The 7312-nt window shown below is 37.1% G+C and overlaps 1 long non-coding RNA gene across 1 annotated transcript; it reads right to left on the bottom strand.

The window, feature by feature from the left end:
• Positions 1-3630: 3630 nt before the first annotated feature.
• Positions 3631-6616, bottom strand: LOC111368463. Its single transcript, XR_002697994.1, has 5 exons — positions 6420-6616; positions 5230-6271; positions 4362-5041; positions 4226-4288; positions 3631-4119 (listed from the first exon to the last, which is right to left on the bottom strand). It is a non-coding gene; the product is annotated as an uncharacterized LOC111368463 (long non-coding RNA).
• Between the last annotated feature and the right edge of the window lie 696 nt (positions 6617-7312).

Here is a 7312-nt window from a genome sequence, read left to right as displayed (position 1 = left end):
GTTGCCTTAGAAATAATAGGCTGGGTAGGAGAAATAGTGTCACTTGCAGCAGCCATAGAAATAGTGGGCTAGTCTGAAGAAATAGCCTTTGAAGGAGAAGTCGGCTCTTATGTTGGGTCTTATTAGACTTTCTCTTGCCCATAAAATCTGGTGACACACCAAGCCCAAGGGGAGGCCTACGTGCAAATAAAACAAGGGAAATTTTCACAATCCAGACATTAACTATGCTATATTTCAATTTTAAGACGATAAGTTTGTAATTTCAAAACTTAGAGAATCCTAGAGAGAGAGAGGGGGTTTCATTGCAATTAATCCCTAAAATCAAGAAATTAGTTTCCACCTGAGAGAGAGACACGGGGGGAGAGAGAGAGAGAGAGAGAGAGAGAGAGAGAGAGAGAGAGAGAGAGAGAGAGAGAAGGGGGGGGAGAGAGAGAGAGAGAGAGAGAGAGAGAGAGAGAGAGAGAGAGAGAGAGAGAGAATTTCGTTGCAATTAATCCCTAAAATTAAGCAAGTAGTTTCCATCCGTGAACAAAATCCCTAAAATTTATGATTTAATTTATTTATACCCCGTTTGGTCTCCATTCTCATTCTCATTATTTTTCTCTCTCTTATGTTCAACTACACAATCTTCTATAAAATAATATTATACCTAAATAAAAAACTTTTTATTCTTTTTCAACTATATATTTTTCAAAAAAATACTATTTCAACCATTAAAATTTGACAAGAATGGGGGCCAAACAGGAGTTTAATAAAATTTATGTATGATTTAATTAACTAATTATATATTTTATTAATTAAATATATTATGATCACATATCTATACAATTTGATCACAGATTCACAATTTAATTAGTTACATATTATTTTTCGATCACAAATCATAATTTTTAAACATCACGAATTATTTTACGATCACAATTCAAAAATTTATAGGCCACAATTTGTTCAATGGTTACAAATCAAAAAGTAATCCGTCACAATTTGATGGATCAATCACACACAAATATTATAGGTCACAGTTTATTAGACGGTCACAAATTAATAAATTTTTAGGTCACGTTAATCACGACTTATTTTTTTCATTAGTCACATATTGTTTATTAGTCACAGATTAACCAATTTAATAGTCACAATCAATCAAATAATCTGTAACCACCATCACAGCAAGCACAGTACCACCAGCCACCCATCATTGTTGCAACATAAACCACCACCACATTGACCACAAGATCTCGTCACCCGACCCATGTCATCCCACACACAAACCACCAGCCACAATCACCATCGTCACCGCCGACCACTGCAAACTGCCATCAACACTCGTGACAACTACTATCGCCCCGACCACCACCATAGTACACCACCACCAATAAACCCTAGACTCGACACCACCGTCGTCACGATGATGAAAATAAATGAAAATATAAGCCTCGCCACTCAAATTAGCAGATATCACCGAAGTTGGGACCGTTTTCTTAAGCTACCAGAGAGAGAAGATGGGTGGAGAGAGATAATACGGGTGGAAAGAGAGAGAAGAAATATTGGAGAGAGAAGGAGATTGGATAGAGAACACATACGGGTGGGAGGAGAGAGAAGGAGATTGGAGAGAGAATAAGTAATATTTAATATTTAAACATGTAAAATCTGATTTTTGAAATGTTAAATTACTCATCTAATTTTTGAACCCTAAATTTTAACTTTAGGGATTTCTGTAATTTCCACATGAAACAAACCCAATTGATATGGTCAACCGTGTCAGCAAAGTGGGAGATAAAGTTTTCAAACTTAGTCAAAGGTGGGTAGCCAAATGACCACCAGCACGTAAAATGGCAGCTTACAATTCAAATTTAAAATTTGAATGAATTCACTACAAAGACATACAAAATACTTACAGACTGCAAATATGAACACGTGAACTTCAAACGAAGAGGATAACAAGCAGCCACGACAAGTACCCAAGCTGTGCACCCACAAAAAGAACCAAAGCCAACACAAAGAACAGACACAAGCAAGAAGCACCGTCAAGACCACCCAAAACTAGAATCTGAACTGAAGCTGGCTAGACCAAAAAACTGTCTTAATTCTGACAAAAAACTGAGCTGGGAAGCCCAATCCAAGCAAAACCCGAAGCCTAAACTAGAAGAACCCCAATAGCAACTAAACTCGAACCACTCCCAAAGCAGAGAACTGCCAGAACTCAAAATCGGTGACTTCCAAAGCAATCGGCCAAAATGAAAATCCTGAAAATATGTCGAGTTTGACCAATAACACCTTAACTAAATGTGTATATGCAATTTTAACTCAAGAAACTTAATTCCGTCACTATCACTTACCAAGAATGGAATTTACCTCAAGAAGAATGAGAACGGGTATGGAGTAGCAAGATCAAAAGAAATGAGATGGGTACATTGACAAAGGGGTATGAATACGGTGGGTATGAGATGGGTACATTGACAAATGTTTCAAAAATCACTGAACTTATGCATTGGTCATGAACTAATCACTAAACTATAAAATGCTTTAAAATGCTCACTGAACTTGTCCTGTTTGCACTCTATCCCTCACTCCCCAAAATTTGTTAATTTTTTTGCTGACATGGAGAATGGTAATCTCACGTGGCTATAGACGGCATGCCACATCAATGATTCATCTTACTCACAATTAATAATTATTACAAAACCTATAAAAAAAACCAAAAATAGGACATTTGAAATCTGAAACTGTGTTTGTCATATGGACACGGTTTCTTTTTTTCACAAATCACATTTTTTAAATTAAAAAAATAAAAACACACAATTGGAAGCCCAAATTCACGCCCTTGTTCTTCTCCAAATCAGTGAAGTGGAAGCTCCTCAAAAACCCTACCCATTTCTTCATCTTCTCATAAATCATACCAAAATATTCACATTGTTCTACTCCCATCTGATTGTAGCCCATAACCCAGTAGTAGAACGCTAGCACTTCAAACAATTTGTAGTCGAACGAAGGTAATGCGGTGATAATGTCCGAAGCACCTGGACAGAGAGGCGCACAAAGCTTATGCTATTATGGTCACTTGGGATGTGTGAGGACTTAATGGACGGGAACAAACCCCGGATGGAGGTTTATTGGATGTCATTTCTATGGGAAGCCTGAAGCTTGCAATTTCTTTGATTGGGTCGACGAGTCATCGGATGTTGGATACAACCTTGTAATAAATGGGTTACTACGTTCAAAGAGCAGACTCGAAGAAGAGAATAGGACAAATTGCAAAATTCTAAAGATGTACAAGGCTACATTTTGGGCAGTCCTTATACTTCTTTTTATTAGTTTATTTTTTTGATCGTGTGTATTAGTGTAACGTAGTATGTACGAGAATGGAGTTGAAGTGAATTGCAGGCAGTTTGGTGTATAAAGTTTGGTATAATGTAGTGAATTTCAACCTCGATTATTTGCTTTGAATTTCAGTAATTGCACAACATACTTGCATGTGTTGTTAATTCCATTTGTTGCACTTGATGAGTTACTCTTTTGGTAAATGCTTAGCACTAAATGAAGATTGAATTGCTTACAACAATATAAATAAAGAAACACTGTCAACTTCAATTGCTTACGATGATATAAATAAAGAAAGACATCAAAATGATATAAATAAAGAAACTTTCCATAAGGTAATATTCGGATAATTTTCATGACATAAAGATCATCTCCAAAAATATTCAAAAACATCAAGCTGTATACACATTTCCTTAAGCATTCAATTTCAACCCACAAAATTGTCTTCTTCAGAGTTATCCACATTGGCAAAAATAAAATAAGTGGCTAGTCATTGGCCCAAAATCTACAAAAGTTGTTTAAACTAAAAAGTTGTTTTCATTCAAAGTTGTCCACGATTCCATGATCTACGAGATGTAGCTACAGTTGTGTTTGCATGTCGCCGTGCGTGAACTCTAGCAGCTCATAATTGTGAGGACTCATCAGCTTGTATTTCTTATAGCATATCAACCATTCCCTCCAATGTTTCTGTTGGTTTATCAGTCCGTCTTTCATTTCCAGCAGTTGGTAGTATATTTGAATCATTAACGTCAAGTATCGACTTGTCGATGGACAATTTCATCTGCTAATAATCAATTTTCCCTATTCAAATATGCAAGCAGTTAATGTAAAGCTTAAACACAATTTATTGAAGTATTAATTAATGTAAAATTTAAACAAATAATAATAATCACCATATTTGTCTTACATTTGCAAGTACTTTCGTGTTTGGTTGGGATTCAACATCTGTCAAGGGAGCATCAAACAAGTCCTACAACAATAAATGGAAAACATCAGTCAAAGATCATACATTTCAAAGCTGCTCATAATATAAAATGACATACATCTAGTACAACATGTGGCATGGAATGATGCCTTTTGTTATGTCCACACACACCGCAGATGGAGCATGTCATTATTACTTGTCCATTTTTTCTGACATACGATCTCCTTTGCATATGCACCACGACTTCCTTTGCATTTTTCCTTCTTTTAGTCTGTCTTCGTCCTTTAGTTGTAATTGTCCAGTTTGGTGGTTCCGCTTCGATCTCTGCTCACATGCTTCGACCATTAATAGGGCTTAAGATGTTCCTATAGCAATTCAAATAAGACTCAGTAGTGTATCAATTGTCTACATATTCTTCAGGGTCGTTCCTACAGTGCAGAAGGATTGTCATAGCATGTATGCACGGTATTCCCGTCAACTCCCAACGTCTACAAGCACAACTTCTTTCCTCAAGGTCAACCACATATGTACGATAACTACAATCCACTTTCCATTTAGGACCACTAGAAAAATGTACTATGCCCTCTCTTGATCTCTCAACAATAGAGTGCTCTCTTCTTTTGATCTTAAGACAACTTTGACCTTCATAACCACTCATTTTATCTCGCCTCATCTAAATTTGCTTCACAAATGTTAACTGCATGGATGTCAACATGCCCCTTTTGGTGATCTATCATAATTGTCCAACCACTTCCATTGTCAATATGAACGTCACTTTCGAGATGTGTCATGAACCACCTCCAAGCTAAGGTGTTCTCTTTTTGAACTACTGCGTATGCAATGGGATATATGCAATCTGTATAATTCGAAATAGTAGTAGACTTTACGGCATGCCAAAGATAGTCCTACAATGTTTTTCCTTTGAAGCCGATGCTGAAAAGGTTAGAGTACGTGTGGGGTACGCAAAACCTATGCTTATGAACCACCTCCAAGCTACGGTGTTCTCTTTTTGAACTATGGCGTACGCGATGGGATATATGCAGTCATTTGCATCATGACCAACAACGGTCAACATCATTCTACTAAAACATCCATGCAAATGGCAGCCATCAACTCCGATAACTTTTCTACAACCATTGACAAAACCTTTCTTGCATGCTTCCAAATAGTTACAGATTCCTTGGAAAACTTGATTGTGGTTGGCAATGACGACAGTAAAAACCTGGGTTAGTCCTTAAAACCTCCGCAACATAACACCACAACTAACCAAACTGCTCGTCAATTGTTCCATGCAACAATTCCTTTGCATACCATCTCATTTTTCCATGCCACATTTCGAGTAATATCAGTCTTCAAATCATCCTTCACTATCGCAAGTATACTCTTAGTCTTCCATTTCAGGTTTGCCTTAAATTGCTCAATATAACGGTTAGTCAGAAAGACATAATTGCAATGTTTGTTGTATTGGTCTCCGCTGCATGTGTGATTCGGAGTGTACGACTTAACTTGGAGACTTCCTGTCCGACCTATGATGGATGCCCATATCCTCCAATTACAACCAGGTTTGCAAATTCCCTGTACTCGTGTCCCATCGTTAGCTTTAAATCTGACATTATACCCATTCAAAGCTCCGTAAGTTCTTACTGCCTTTCAAAACTCTACAACATCCCTAAAGAACTGACCAACAACGAATTGTGGATTACTAATGTCAGACTCTGTCCAAAACTGTGGAAATCGATACCCAACATCATCATCAGATGAACAATCAGACACAGATGAAGGGTACTCTAAATCAACAATCTCGGCATCAACTTCAACATCATGCTCATTCACATCATTCAATTCACCCACGTTCAAACCAACCCCAATCTCATCTATGACATTGCTTTCATATAAATTATCATCTTCTCTGGAGTCTAACTCGTTACCAGAATCAGTGAGGATTGGGTCCTCGTTCGAGGAATGTTCAGCCCCATCTAAAGCATTTTCATCGTTCCCTAAACCATTGAATTTTGGGCGTCCATGCGGCTGAAAAAAAATGAAAATATTATTATACTTATAGCCTATATTCATAAAGCAGATAACTATCACATAAATCCAACACAAAAAGATAACTTTAGAACTACATCACGTGCGAAAACAACAAATGAAATATAAAATATTTGTTCCAGTTTACCTTCAAGTGGTCCCTCCAAGTGCATAATGTGTAAATATTGAACAGGTGGGGTCGATTGTGGAGAAGGATCTCCAATATTGACTGTTAGGGTTCGTCAACAAATGGTTAGGGTTTTGGAGGAGCTTCCAGTTCATGATTTGGGGAAGAACAAAGGCGTGAATTTGGGCTTCCAATTGTGTGTTTTTATGTATTTATGTTTTCATTTTTCATTTTTTTTTTTAAATGTGATTTGTGAAAAATGGAAACTGTGTCCACATGAAGAACACGGTTTCAGTTTTCAAAAGTCCTATTTTTGGTTTTTATTTTTATTTTTATTTTTTTTAGGTTTTGTGATAATTATTAATTGTGAGTAGGATGAACCATTGATGTGGCACGAGGTTTATGGCCACGCGAGATTACCGTCCTCCACATCAGCAAAAAAATCGACAGCTTTTGGGGAGTGGGGGATGGAGTGCAAATGGAACAAATTCAGTGAGCATTTTAAAGTATTTTATAGTTCAATGATTAGTCCGTGACCAATGCATAAGTTCAGTGATTTTTGAAACATTTCACTTAGTGATGGCAATTTACCCCACCCCAGTGTTGCCCCGCCCCGAATGGGGCAAAAAAACCCGCGCTCGTTGTGGGGCACGGGGCGGAGCGGGGCATAGATGGTCGCCCCGTCGCGGGGCACGGCCCCGCCCCGAACCCGTCCCATGAATTTTTTTTTTTTTTAATACTTGAAAATATGAAGATAGAAAATTTCTAATTATTTGTTCATCCAACCCTTAATTTATCATAACTTTGTTACTAATTAGCTAATTGTTTGTTAATTATTTGTTTACATACTTAATTATAACTATTATAACATATTTAGAGTTCATCTATGCAACATATTTCAAAATCGTTTTTAT

Source organism: Olea europaea, chromosome 19 (assembly GCF_002742605.1).
Source record: "Olea europaea var. sylvestris chromosome 19, O_europaea_v1, whole genome shotgun sequence".
Lineage (NCBI taxonomy): Eukaryota > Viridiplantae > Streptophyta > Magnoliopsida > Lamiales > Oleaceae > Olea > Olea europaea.
The sequence above is the reverse complement of the archived record's forward strand: the minus strand, read 5'-3'. Positions and strand labels throughout refer to the sequence as shown.